At 39.0% G+C, this 15,133-nt stretch overlaps 1 protein-coding gene across 1 annotated transcript in view; it reads left to right on the top strand.

Annotated features, from left to right (window-relative positions):
* Positions 1-15,133, top strand: part of MYO3A (myosin IIIA) — a 263,818-nt gene that overhangs the window by 64,330 nt on the left and 184,355 nt on the right. The window lies entirely within an intron of this gene.

Here is a 15,133-nt window from a genome sequence, read left to right as displayed (position 1 = left end):
CAGAATATTTTATGGTTTTAAATCTCTTATTACCCACATGCCCAATTTTAGACCAAATCCCCAATGCATAATGTAGGTCAAAGAGAGGTTGTGATTTGTTTATTAATAACCCCTTTTTAGCACCAAGTGAGGCAGTACACCCGAACTTAAAAACTGTGAAGTGCCCTTCAATCCTTCCTTTCTTTCTGAATAATTTAGAACAAAAGCCATTAGGTGGGACAAGCAAGCATGGGAGTCCAGGTGCAGCTCAGGAGGCAGTTTGGAGCCTGAGAGGGGTGAGGAAGGTGTCTGCTGGCAGGGAGTGTTGGGTCCTCAAGTGGGATGAGAAGTGCATCCATGTAGGGTGATGGGGATGACCCTCTATGGGGAAGAACTTCCTGTAGATGAAAAAGGCATCTGCATGGGGATCAGGGTGAAGAGAAAAGACTGGTTGCCTAAAGGAGGCCTGATACCATCGGGAGATATACTGAGGACAACGGGAGGCAGGTTTCTTACTGTTAGAGAAAAGAATTATGGTGATGTTGGATTGGAATTGGAGGTATCACTGTGAACTTACCGTTTTAATATATATAAACAGATACAAAAATATTCGTAATGTGAATGCGTGTGTGTGTGTACATATTACCTAGCTAATTCTGCTAAGAGGGTGCATTAAGAGAGCACATCTAGCCCCTAGCTTTTGGTTTTTAAAAGTAATTGTCAACTAAAAGGAATCAAGGATTCTTGGAGAAAGGCTGATTTTAGGGCTCTGTGAGATGACCCTGGAACTTACTGTGCCCTCCAAATAAGGAAATACTCAAATAATGATGGAGACATGTCAGAGGCACACAGAAGCCAACTTGAATCTATTCTTACTCTCTAGATCTGGGACAGTTTGAGCACCAAAATACTAATATTGCTGGTAATGATGGTAATTCACTGAATGCAATAAAAATTCCATTAATCCATACTGCCATAAATACATACATAATTAAATGAATGGGGAGAAGCAAAAGCTTTTCCTTGCAGAAGAATGCTGATGAGTAAAGATAGAAGAAATTGTGTAATTTTAAAATTCATCATAATTAATTCATCCAAAAATTTCAATGGCTGTTAAAACTAGTGGGTTAAGTTTTGATTAGAAATAGGGTAGCTTAATTGTTTCAAAATATCTCTCCACAAAATACTAATTAATTACAAAAGAAAGAGAGAAAGATTACAGGGCAGAAGACTGGCAGACACAACCATTAATCAAGTGCTCAAAGCAAACATAACTAGTAATGAGATGAATGCAAACCACACAGCACCTGAGAGGATGCAATGAGAAGACCTCAGCATCACTTCTGTGATGTGCCTGTCAAAAATAAAATCATGAGGGAATATACAACAAACCCAAATTCAGGAACAGTCTGTAGAACAACTGGCCTGAAATCTTAAAAAAAAAAAAATGTTAAGTTCATGAAATTTAAGAAAAGAGTGAGAAACTCCTCTAGATTGAAGGAGATTAGAAACTTGAAAACTAAAAGTAACACATAATCCTGGATTAGATCATTTTGTTATAAAGGACATATTTAGGACAGTTGATAAAATCTGAATGGGCTCTGTAGAATAGATGATAGAAGTGTATCAGCGTTAAAATTCCTGATTTTGAAGGTTGTGTAGGGGAATATCCTTGTTTGTGGCAATTACAAACAAATATATAGGAGTGAAGGGGCATTCTGTAGCCCACCTTACTCTCAGGTGGTTCAGGAAAAAAAGTACTTCATAGTTTTCTTGCCAACTTTTCTCTAAGGTTGAAATCATGTGTATGTGTGTATATATATAATGTATATATGTAATGCATATTAGTTGAATGTTATGAATCTTGAAAATTTAAGAGCTAGTGCTTTATAGAGTGAAACGATACACTGAAAAAAAAAGCTAGAGGGAAAACCATTTTAAAAGTTGGCAGTTTTTGAATGCTCATACCTATATAACACATTAATATATTACTCATCCAGAATATGTTTTTGTACTTCGAGGAGGTGACTTTTACCTTATTTGAAAGGCAAGGTCTTTATAATTATTATATAAAGCTGAATCATGAATAAGTGGACTCTTTATTTTAGAGCTTTATGATTCAAGCAGAACCTGTGGGCTCAAGAGTTCTAAAACTGACCATTTTTCGAAGTTGAATTAAACTGTTTAACATTGTAGATACTGGTCTATGTTTTAGTCAACAATCTTTTAGTTGTAAGGACTAGACGCCCCAACTAGCTCCAAAAAAAAAAGTCCAAATACAAAAGGCAGTCTCACAAATGAGAGAGCAGGCCCAAGGGACTGGAACTGGGACAGACAAGTGAAAGGCAAGAGTGGAGACTGCTTGCTGCCTCCTACTCACTGGAGAAACAGTCTCTTCTCCCTACCCCTCAGGTGCGGGTATGTAGAGCAACCTCTGGAGTTTTTTTTTTTTATTTATTATTTTTTTTATTATACTTTAAGTTCTGGGGTACATGTGCATAACGTGCAGGTTTGTTACATATGTATATATGTGCCATGTTGGTGTGCTGCACCCATCAACTCGTTAGCACCCATCAATTCATCATTTATATCAGGAATAACTCCCCAATGCAATCCCTCCCCCCTCCCCCCTCCCCATGATAGGCCCCAGTGTGTGATGTTCCCCTTCCCGAGTCCAAGTGATCTCATTGTTCAGTTCCCACCTATGAGTGAGAACATGCGGTGTTTGGTTTTCTCTTCTTGTGATAGTTTGCTAAGAATGATGGTTTCCAGCTGCATCCATGTCCCTACAAAGGACGCAAACTCATCGTTTTTTATGGCTGCATAGTATTCCGTGGTGTATATGTGCCACATTTTCTTAATCCAGTCTGTCACTGATGGACATTTGGGTTGATTCCAAGTCTTTGCTATTGTGAATAGTGCCGCAATAAACATACGTGTGCATGTGTCTTTGTAGTAGCGTAATTTATAATCCTTTGGGTATATACCCAGTAGTGGGATGGCTGGGTCATATGGTACATCTAGTTCTAGATCCTTGAGGAATTGCCATACTGTTTTCCATAATGGTTGAACTAGTTTACAATCCCACCAACAGTGTAAAAGTGTTCCTATTTCTCCACATCCTCTCCAACACCTGTTGTTTCCTGACTTTTTAATGATTGCCATTCTAACTGGTGTGAGATGGTATCTCATTGTGGTTTTGATTTGCATTTCTCTGATGGCGGGTGATGATGAGCATTTTTTCATGTGTCTGTTGGCTGTATGAATGTCTTCTTTTGAGAAATGTCTGTTCATATCCTTTCCCTACTTTTTGATGGGGTTGTTTGTTTTTTTCTTGTATATTTGTTTGAGTTCTTTGTAGATTCTGGAAATTAACCCTTTGTCAGATGAGTAGATTGCAAAAATTTTCTCCCATTCTGTAGGTTGCCTGTTCACTCTGATGGTAGTTTCTTTTGCTGTGCAGAAGCTCTTTAGTTTAATGAGATCCCATTTGTCAATTTTGGCTTTTGCTGCCGTTGCTTTTGGTGTTTTAGACATGAAGTCCTTGCCCATGCCTATGTCCTGAATGGTACTACCTAGATTTTCCTCTAGGGTTTTTATGGTATTAGGTCTAGCATTTAAGTCTCTAATCCATCTTGAATTAATCTTCGTATAAGGAGTAAGGAAAGGATCCAGTTTCAGCTTTCTACTTATGGCTAGCCAATTTTCCTAGCACCATTTATTAAATAGGGAATCCTTTCCCCATTTCTTGTTTTTGTCATGTTTGTCAAAGATCAGATGGTTATAGATGTGTGGCATTCTTTCTGAGGGCTCCGTTCTGTTCCATTGGTCTATATCTCTGTTTTGGTACAAGTACCATGCTGTTTTGGTTACTGTAGCCTTGTAGTATAGTTTGAAGTCAGGTAGCGTGACGCCTCCGGCTTTGTCCTTTTGACTTAGGATTGTCTTGGCAATGCGGGCTCTTTTTTGGTTCCATATGAACTTTAAAGCAGTTTTTTTCCAATTCGGTGAAGAAACTCATTGGTAGCTTGATGGGGATGGCATTGAATCTATAAATAACCTTGGGCAGTATGGCCATTTTCACGATATTGATTCTTCCTATCCATGAGCATGGTATGTTCTTCCATTTGTTTGTGTCCTCTTTGATTTCACTGAGCAGTGGTTTGTAGTTCTCCTTGAAGAGGTCCTTTACATCCCTTGTAAGTTGGATTCCTAAGTATTTTATTCTCTTTGAAGCAATTGTGAATGGAAGTTCATTCCTGATTTGGCTCTCTGCTTGTCTGTTACTGGTGTATAAGAATGCTTGTGATTTTTGCACATTAATTTTGTATCCTGAGACTTTGCTGAAGTTGCTTATCAGCTTAAGAAGATTTTGGGCTGAGACGATGGGGTTTTCTAAATACACAATCATGTCATCTGCAAACAGGGACAATTTGACTTCCTCTTTTCCTAACTGAATACCCTTGATTTCTTTCTCTTGCCTGATTGCCCTAGCCAGAACTTCCAACACTATGTTGAATAGGAGTGGTGAGAGAGGGCATCCCTGTCTTGTGCCAGTTTTCAAAGGGAATTTTTCCAGTTTTTGCCCATTCAGTATGATATTAGCTGTGGGTTTGTCATAAATAGCTCTTATTATTTTGAGGTACGTTCCATCAATACCAAATTTGTTGAGCGTTTTTAGCATGAAGGGCTGTTGAATTTTGTCAAAAGCCTTTTCTGCATCTATTGAGATAATCATGTGGTTCTTGTCTTTGGTTCTGTTGATATGCTGGATTACGTTGATTGATTTGCGAATGTTGAACCAGCCTTGCATCCCAGGGATGAAGCCCACTTGATCATGGTGGATAAGCTTTTTGATGTGCTGCTGAATCCGGTTTGCCAGTATTTTATTGAGGATTTTTGCATCGATGTTCATCAGGGAGATTGGTCTAAAATTCTCTTTTTTTGTTGTGTCTCTGCCAGGCTTTGGTATCAGGATGATGTTGGCCTCATAAAATGAGTTAGGGAGGATTCCCTCTTTTTCTATTGATTGGAATAGTTTCAGAAGGAATGGTACCAGCTCCTCCTTGTACCTCTGGTAGAATTCAGCTGTGAATCCATCTGGTCCTGGGCTTTTTTTGGTGGGTAGGCTATTAATTGTTGCCTCAATTTCAGAGGCTGCTATTGGTCTATTCAGGGATTCAACTTCTTCCTGGTTTAGTCTTGGGAGAGTGTACGTGTCCAGGAAATTATCCATTTCTTCTAGATTTTCTAGTTGATTTGCGTAGAGGTGTTTATAGTATTCTCTGATGGTAGTTTGTGTTTCTGTGGGGTTGGTGGTGATATCCCCTTTATCATTTTTTATTGCGTCTATTTGATTCCTCTCTCTTTTCTTCTTTATTAGCCTTGCTAGTGGTCTGTCAATTTTGTTGATCGTTTCAAAAAACCAACTCCTGGATTCATTGATTTTTTTGGAGGGTTTTTTGTGTCTCTATCTCCTTCAGTTCTGCTCTGATCTTAGTTATTTCTTGCCTTCTGCTAGCTTTTGAATGTGTTTGCTCTTGCCTCTCTAGTTCGTTTAATTGTGATGTTAGAGTGTCAATTTTAGATCTTTCCTGCTTTCTCTTGTGGGCACTTAGTGCTATAAATTTCCCTCTACACACTGCTTTAAATGTGTCCCAGAGATTCTGGTATGTTGTATCTTTGTTCTCATTGGTTTCAAAGAACATCTTTATTTCTGCTTTCATTTCGTTATGTACCCAGTAGTCATTCAGGAGCAGGTTGTTCAGTTTCCATGTAGTTGAGCGGTTTTGATTGAGTTTCTTAGTCCTAAGTTCTAGTTTGATTGCACTGTGGTCTGAGAGACAGTTTGTTATAATTTCTGTTCTTGTACATTTGCTGAGGAGTGCTTTACTTCCAATTATATGGTCAATTTTGGAATAAGTGCGATGTGGTGCTGAGAAGAATGTATATTCTGTTGACTTGGGGTGGAGAGTTCTATAGATGTCTATTGGGTCCGCTTGGTGCAGAGATGAGTTCAATTCCTGGATATCCTTGTTAACTTTCTGTCTCGTTGATCTGTCTAATGTTGACAGTGGAGTGTTGAAGTCTCCCATTATTATTGTATGGGAGTCTAAGTCTCTTTGTAAGTCTCTAAGGACTTGCTTTATGAATCTGGGTGCTCCTGTATTGGGTGCATATATATTTAGGATAGTTAGCTCTTCCTGTTGAATTGATCCCTTTACCATTATGTAATGGCCTTCTTTGTCTCTTTTGATCTTTGATGGTTTAAAGTCTGTTTTATCAGAGACTAGAATTGCAACCCCTGCTTTTTTTTGTTCTCCATTTGCTTGGTAGATCTTCCTCCATCCCTTTATTTTGAGCCTATGTATGTCTCTGCATGTGAGATGGGTCTCCTGAAGACAGCAGACTGATGGGTCTTGACTCTTTATCCAGTTTGCCAGTCTGTGTCTTTTAATTGGAGCATTTAGTCCATTTACATTTAAGGTTAATATTGTTATGTGTGAACTTGATCCTGCCATTATGATATTAACTGGTTATTTTGCTCATTAGTTGATGCAGTTTCTTCCTAGGCTCGATGGTCTTTACATTTTGGCATGTTTTTTGCAATGGCTGATACCGGTTGTTCCTTTCCATGTTTAGGGCTTCCTTCAGGGTCTCTTGTAAGGCAGGCCTGGTGGTGACAAAATCTCTAAGCATTTGCTTATCTGTAAAGAATTTTATTTCTCCTTCACTTATGAAACTTAGTTTGGCTGGATATGAAATTCTGGGTTTAAAATTCTTTTCTTTAAGAACGTTGAATATTGGCCCCCACTCTCTTCTGGCTTGTAGAGTTTCTGCCGAGAGATCTGCTGTCAGTCTGATGGGCTTCCCTTTGTGGGTAACCCGACCTTTCTCTCTGGCTGCCCTTAAGATTTTTTCCTTCATTTCAACTTTGGTGAATCTGGCAATTATGTGTCTTGGAGTTGCTCTTCTGGAGGAGTATCTTTGTGGCGTTCTCTGTATTTCCTGAATTTGAATGTTGGCCTGCCATGCTAGGTTGGGGAAGTTCTCCTGGATGATATCCTGTAGAGTGTTTTCCAATTTGGTGCCATTTTCCCCCTCACTTTCAGGCACCCCAATCAGACGTAGATTTGGTCTTTTTACATAATCCCATACTTCTTGCAGGCTTTGTTCATTTCTTTTTCTTCTTTTTTCTTTTGGTTTCTCTTCTCGCTTCATTTCATTCATTTGATCCTCAATCGCTGATACTCTTTCTTCCAGTTGATCGAGTCAGTTACTGAAGCTTGTGCATTTGTCACGTATTTCTCGTGTCATGGTTTTCATCTCTGTCATTTCGTTTATGACCTTCTCTGCATTAATTAGTCTAGCTGTCAATTCTTCCACTCTTTTTTCAAGATTTTTAGTTTCTTTGCGCTGGGTACGTAATTCCTCCTTTAGCTCTGAGAGGTTTGATGGACTGAAGCCTTCTTCTCTCATCTCATCAAAATCATTCTCTGACCAGCTTTGATCCGTTGCTGGCGATGGGCTGTGCTCCTTTGCAGGAGGAGATGCGCTCTTATTTTTTGAATTTCCAGCTTTTCTGCCCTGCTTTTTCCCCATCTTTGTGGTTTTATCTGTCACTGGTCTTTGATGATGGTGACGTACTGATGGGGTTTTGATATAGGTGTCCTTCCTGTTTGATAGTTTTCCTTCTGACAGTCAGGACCCTCAGCTATAGGTCTGTTGGAGATTGCTTGAGGTCCACTCCAGACCCTGTTTGTCTGGGTATCAGCAGCAGAGGTTGCAGAAGACAGAATATTGCTGAACAGCGAGTGCACCTGTCTGATTCTTGCTTTGGAAGCTTCCTCTCAGGGGTGTACTCCACCCTGTGAGGTGTGGGGTGTCAGACTGCCCCTAGTGGGGGATGTCTCCCAGTTAGGCTACTCAGGGGTCAGGGACCCACTTGAGCAGGCAGACTGCCCCTTCTCAGATCTCAACCTCTGTGTTGGGAGATCCACTGCTCTCTTCAAAGCTGTCAGACAGAGTCGTTTGCGTTTGCATAGGCTTCTGCTCCTTTAGCTGAGCCCTGTCCCCAGAGGCGCAGTCTACAGAGACAGGCAGGTTTCCTTGAGCTGCTGTGAGCTCCACCCAGTTCGAGCTTCCCAGCTGCTTTATTTACCTACTTAAGCCTCAGCGATGGCGGGCGCCCCTCCCCCAGCCTCGCTGCTGCCTTGCGGTTAGATTGCCGCAGACTGCTGTGTTAGCAAGGAGGGAGGCTCCGTGGGCGTGGGACCCTCCCGGCCAGGTGTGGGATATATTCTCCGGTGTGCCGGTGTTATAGCGCAGTATTGGGGTGGGAGTTACCCGATTTTCCAGGTGTTGTGTGTCTCAGTTCCCCTGGCTAGGAAAAGGGTCTCCCTTCCCCCTCGCGCTTCCCAGGTGAGGTGATGCCTCGCCCTGCTTCAGCTCTCGCTGGTCAGGCTGCAGCAGCTGACCCGCACAGATTGTCCGGCACTCCCGAGTGAGATGACCCCAGTACCTCAGTTGAAAATGCAGAAATCACCGGTCTTCTGTGTCGCTCACGCTGGGAGATGGAGACTGGAGCTGTTCCTATTCGGCCATCTTGCTCCACCCCCACCTCTGGAGTTTTTATGTTGCTATCAAGTTCACTCAAAAACAGAAGCCTCAACCTCCCTTGTTTGACCTCAACACAGCTGTGGACATTTTAGTAAGAGCTACCAAGTGTGCTTCTCTATGATGTGATAACTTAAGGTGAACCGAGAGGACTTTACTTCTATTTTAAGAATGACTTCTTTGCTTCTCAGTTCTTCTCATTGTAAAACAAGTGTTTGGAACTAGACCTAAAATGTCTTAGTCTGCAGCTCTAAAATTTTAATCTCTGAAGAACTTTGAGTTAATAGAAATTTTGGTGGGCAGGAGAGAGGACAATGGAGGAGGTAAATGGGGCAAAAAGGAAACAGAAAAATAAGATAAGGTATCAGTGATGATAGTGTACCATGAATGAGAAGTATGCTGTATACTCTCTACAGCTAAGATCCAGTACTGGACATATGTACACATGTACATAGTCATCCAGGATTGAATCATGCAGACAGAGCTGGGTGCATAGTTCATATGTCCAAAGCCAAGAAGAATGCAGCAAACAGTGTGATGTTGAGATCTTTAAAGAAAGCTATTTAATTATCTTTATTATAAGATACAAACTAAGTCTTAAAGAAAGGAAAAGATCTAGATCCAGGAAGACTGGAGAGAGGATGGACTTCGAAGAGAAATCCCATGACTGTTGTTTGGAAAGGTGATTGGAGTGAGCCAGTTACCTTGAGTTGCTGTAGAGACTCATTGAATGTTAAAACTGGAAAGATGCTTAAATATCATTTGGTATATTAAGTACAGGAACATGAAAAGGTTTTTTATCCTTGTTATATGCAAAATGTCTGAATATGAATTTCTTGATGTGAAAGTATATAGCATCCATGAGATGACTAAGTAGGTTTTGTCTTTTGTTTTTTTTGTGTTTTTTTTTGATGGAGTCTTGCTCTGTTGCCCAGGCTGGAGTGCAATGGTGTGATTTTGGCTCACTGCAACCTCTGCCTCCCAGGTTCAAGTGATTCTTCTGCCTCAGCCTCCCAAATAGCTGGGACTACAGGCACGTGCTACCAAGCCCCGCTAATTTTTGTATTTTTAGTAGAGACAGGGTTTCACCATATTGGCCAGGCTGGTCTCGAACTCCTGACCTCGCGATCCGTCTGCCTTGGCGTCCCAAAGTACTGGGATTACAGGCATGAGCCACCGCACCCCGCCAAAATTCCCTAACTAGTTTTTAATCCAAAAGTAATAAAGAATCATTTATTTTTTCCAGTCCCCTAAATTAAACAATGAGAAAACAAGAGCCTGCAGAAGGAAAAGACTTGCTGAAGGACACACTTTAATATTCCATTTGCTGGAGATTTACAATGGTTTTGAAATATACTAACCGAAGAGTTTTGCATATATTTGTTAAATACTATTTAATTAAATAAGATTGTCAACTATAGCATTCTGTTTACCTTATTTTTGTTTTTGTTCTTGAGATAGCATCTCACTCTGTCACCCAGGTCAGAATACAGTGATGCAGTCTTTCGGCTCACTGTAACCCCTGCCTCCCTGGCCCAAGGGACTATTTACATATTAAAGATGATTATTTCTGGCCCAGGGTAGTGGCTCACACTTGTAATGCCAGCACTTTGGGAGGCAGAGGCGTGTGAATCGCTTGAGCCAAGGAGTTCAAGAACAGCCTGGGCAACATGATGAAACCCTGTCTCTACTAAAAATACAAAATAAAAGTCAGTTGGGTGTGGTAGTGTGCGCCTGTAGCACCAATTACTCGGGAGACTGAGATGGAAGAATCACCGGAACCCAGGAAATCGCGGATACAGTGAGCTGTGATTGCACCACTGCAGTCTAGCCTGGGCGATGGAAGTGAGACCACATCTAAAAAAATTTTTAAAAAAAGAAAAGAAAAGATGATGATTTATATACTTAGTTTACATTATTTAAATAAAAACCATTTTGACAAACTAGAAAACGTAGAGGAAATGGACACATTCCCATAAGCATACAACCCACCTAGATTAAATCAGGAAGAAATGGAAACCTTACACAAACCAGTAACAAACAGCAAGATTGAACTAGTAATTTTAAAACCGTCAACAAAAACGTCCAGGACCAGATGTATTCACTGAATTCTATCAGACATTCAAAGAAGAATTGATACAAATCCCACTGAAACTATTCCGAAAGACTGAGAAAGAAGGAATCCTCCCTAAATCATTCTATGAAGCTAGTATCATCCTGATACCAAAAGCTGGAAAGGACACAACTACAGACCAATTTCCCTAACGAACATTGATGCAAAAATCCTCAACCAAATATTAGCTAACTGAATCCAACAGCACATCAAGAAAGTAATTCATCATAAGCAAGTGGTTTTCATCCCAGGGATGCAGGGATAGTTTAACATACACAAATCAATAACTGTAATGAATCACATAAACAGAATTAAAACCCAGAGCCATATGATCATCTCAATAGATGCAGAAAAAGTATTTAACAAAATCCATCATCCCTTTATGATAAAAACTCTCAACAAACTAGGCACGTAAGGCACTTATCTCAAAATAATAAAAGCCATCTATGACAAACACACAGCCACCATCATACTGAATGGGGAAAAGTTGAAACCTTTCCCCCTGAACAGGAACAAGACAAGTATGCCCACTTTCACTATCCCTATTCAACATAGTTCTGGAAGTGCAGAGCAATTAAGCAAGAGAAAGAAATAAAGGGCATCCAAATTAGAAAAGAGGAAGTCCAACTTGGCTGTTTGCAGATAATATGATTGTATACCTAGAAAATCCTAAAGACTCCTCCAAAAAACTTAGATTTGATAAATTAATTCAGTAAAGTCTTAGGTTACAAAGTCAATTTACACAAATCAGTAACCCTGCTACACCAAAATGACCAAACTAAGAATCAAATTGAGGACTCAATCTGTTTACAATAGCTGCAAACAAAATAAAAATACTCAGGAATATACTTAACTAAACAGGTGAAAGATCTCTACAAGGAGAACTACAAAACACTGCCAAAAGAAATCATAGGTGACACAAGCAAATGGAAATGCATCTCATGCTCATGGATTGGAAGAATCAATATTGTCAGAATGACTATACTGCCTGAAGCAATCTACAGATTCAATGCCATTCCCATCAAAATACCAATATTATTTTTCACAGGATTAGAAAAAATGATTCTAAAATTAATATGGAACCCAAAGGAGCCCAAATAGCCAAAGCAATCCTAAGCAAAAAACAAAACAATACAAAAATACTGAACAAAAACAAAAAAACAAATCAGGACGCATCACATTACTGGACTTCAAATTATACTACAAGGCTGTAATTACCAAAACAGCATGGTACAGGTATGAAAGTATGCACATAGACCAATGGAACAGAATAGAGAACTCAGAAACAAAGCCAAATACGTACAGTCAACTGATCTTTGACAAAGCATACAAAAACATAAATTGGGAAATAGATACCCTATTTAATAAATGGTGCTGGCAAAACTGGCAAGCCACATGTAGAAGAATAAAACCAGAACTCTATCTCTCACCTTATACAAAAAGCCACTCATGATGGATCAGAGACTTAAATATAACACCTGAACCTATTAAAAATTCTAGGAGACAACATTGGAAAAACTTTTCTAGACATCGGCCTAGGCAAAGAATTCATGACTAAGACCCCAAAAGCAAATGCAACAACAACAAAAATAAATAAATGGGATCTAATTAACTAAAATTCTTCTGCACAGCAGAATAAACAGACAAACCAAAGAATGGGAGATAGTATTTGCAATCTATGCATACAACAAAGGATTAATATCCTGAATCTACAAGGAGCTCAAATCACCAAGAAAAATAAAATAAGTCCATTAAAAAATGGGCAAAGGACATGAATAGACATTTCTCAGAAGAAAATATACGAAGACCAACAAACATATGAAAAAATGTTCAACATCATTAATCATCAGGGAAATGCAAGTTAAAACCACAATGAGATATACCACCGTAATCCTGCAAGAATGGCCATTACTAAAAAGTCTGAATACAATAGATGTTAGCAGGGATATGGGGAAAAGGGAATACTTATACACTGCTGGTGAAAGTGTAAATTAGTATAACCTCTATGCAAAATAGCATGGAGATTCCTTAAAGAGCTATTAATAAAAGTAGATCTACCATTTGATCCAGCAATCCCACTACTGGATATCTACCCAAAGGAGAAGAAGTCATTATATGAAAAAGACACTTGTACTTGTTTGTTTATAGCAGCATAATTCACAATTTCAAAGATGTGGTACCAACCTAAATGCCCATCAGCTAATGAATGTATAAAGAAAATGTTCCATGTATATACCATGGAATACTATTCAGCCATTAAAAGGAATAAAATAACGTCTTTTGCAACAACTTGGATGGAGCTGGAGGCCATTATGCTAAGTGAAGTACCACAGGAGTGGAGAACCAAAAACCAAATATTCTCACTTATAAGTGGGAGCTAAGCTATGAGTATGCAAAAGCATACAGAGTGATATAATAGACTTTAGAGACTCAGAAGAGAGTGAGCAGGAGCGGGGCTAGGGGTAAGAAAACTACACCTTAGGTACAACATACACTACTTGAGTAATGGGTGCACTAAAATCTCAGAATTTACCACTATATAATTCATTCATGTATCAAACACTTGTACATGAAAAGTTATTGAAATCAAAATAAAATAAAAAATGAAAACTATTTTAAACTGAGAGTTGTCTAACCAATGTGGAAGTCTTAGGCCTTTTAAAAATGTCAACTGTAGAACTGGGTTTTAAACTTCATATAACTTGCAGAAATGGGAGCGCAAAACTTTTGCTTGTTACTACACATCAATATAAAAGCCTTATTTAACTTTAAAAAATCCACCAATTTAAATATTAATCTGAGTTCAAAATATTAATCTGATTTCAAAAACACCTTCACAGAAATATCCAGAATATCGTCTTACCAAATAAGTTTGACTTATGCAATAGGAAATGGGGTTGCCGTACAGCCATGGAACAGTCTAGGAAGCATTGTTGGATGACCTAAAATAGCCATGGCCCTCCCAAGTTGACACATAAAAGTAACTATCACAGTGTCTTAACCTCATCAACAAAATAATAATATTAGATGGTATAATACAATTTATGACCCCTTTATGTTAACAAAATTCTGTATTTTTATAGTTTCAGTTCTCATTCCTACAGTATTTTGTTATTAACAATGACAAAAACATATGCTTTTCTCCCTGCTCTATTGAGATGTTAAAGGTTATAGCAAATTGAATTCCCAGAAGTTGTCTGGTCTATTTGAGCCACAATGGAAAACACATATTTGATGTTTCTGCTGTCTTTCTAAGACCCTAAGAGTTTTCTTAACTACAAGAATAAAGCCTGCATGTTTCTCTCCCTAAAAATAGCATTTATGCTATAGAGAATGGAGTTGCTGTACAGCCATGGAATAGCCCAGGAAGCCTTGTTGGACAGAACTAAAATAGCCTGAAAATTCCCTAGCAAAGCAAAAGACTGAAGAAGCACTAACATAAACCCTAACCTCTATAATGTTCCTGTGGCTTTGACTTTTAATAGATTATTGCTCTTTCTATTAGCCTGTTTTCTGTTCAGCCTTTGTCCTTTTTGACCTCTTTTTCCTTTCCGTATCTTCTCATTATCCCAGCACTCTGCCTGGAATTTTCCACCCATCAGCAGCTTCTCTCTTGAGTTGATTATGTAACTGTTTATCTTGGTGACTTATTCCTTTAGTTACTCTCTAGACAAGATGATTTTCCTAATCTTCTTTACTTCCTTGGGCTCCTTAACCCATACTTTGGATCCCTGTTGCCTTTAAATGTAATTTATGTCAATCATTTTAATAGAATTTTGCATTTTTCTATCTTAGCTATTTTTCTTGTGGGAATTTACACTGAGTAAAAATGTCATTTGTCCTCAGGAGAGTGACTTTTCTTTCCAGCTTAAGTTTACTAACCTGAAAATGAGCAAGTTAGAATTTATGACCATTAAGTTATCTTCTAGCTATGAAGCTAGTTCATTGTGTTAGTTAAGTGATCTTGAAGTTTAACAGGCATTGCATAGCAGTCAAAAAACATGAAATTTAGTAAATTCCTTCCTCTGTCACTTGTTCATAGTTGGACATGTGTCCTGTTTCTGATGTTACACTCCTCACTCTTCTGCCCGAGTATATTTCCAATACTGAAACACCCATTTGCTTGCATATGGCCTTTGAATTTCATGGTAAAAGTCAAATGCCATCTTGGAGAAATAAAATATATCTCCATTTTAAATCTCCATTAGTACCTTTCCTCTATTTGGCTTATAAGATAAGCAACCAAAGCCTAAAATTAATATGACTCTGGGGAGGCACTTTCCAAAGCAGGGAAATCAGGTAGAGAAAGCCCATGATTTGGGTTTAACCCATCAAGTCCAGAGCAAGGTGAAGGGTAGGAGCTCTGTACAGTCAGATAACCAGGACCCCTTGTGTGAGGAGCAGGAGTGTGAAAATCGAGAAAAG

The sequence above is a fragment of the Piliocolobus tephrosceles genome, chromosome 9, assembly GCF_002776525.5.
Source record: "Piliocolobus tephrosceles isolate RC106 chromosome 9, ASM277652v3, whole genome shotgun sequence".
In the NCBI taxonomy this organism is placed as follows: Eukaryota; Metazoa; Chordata; class Mammalia; order Primates; family Cercopithecidae; genus Piliocolobus; species Piliocolobus tephrosceles.
This window is presented reverse-complemented; position numbering and strand designations above follow the sequence as displayed.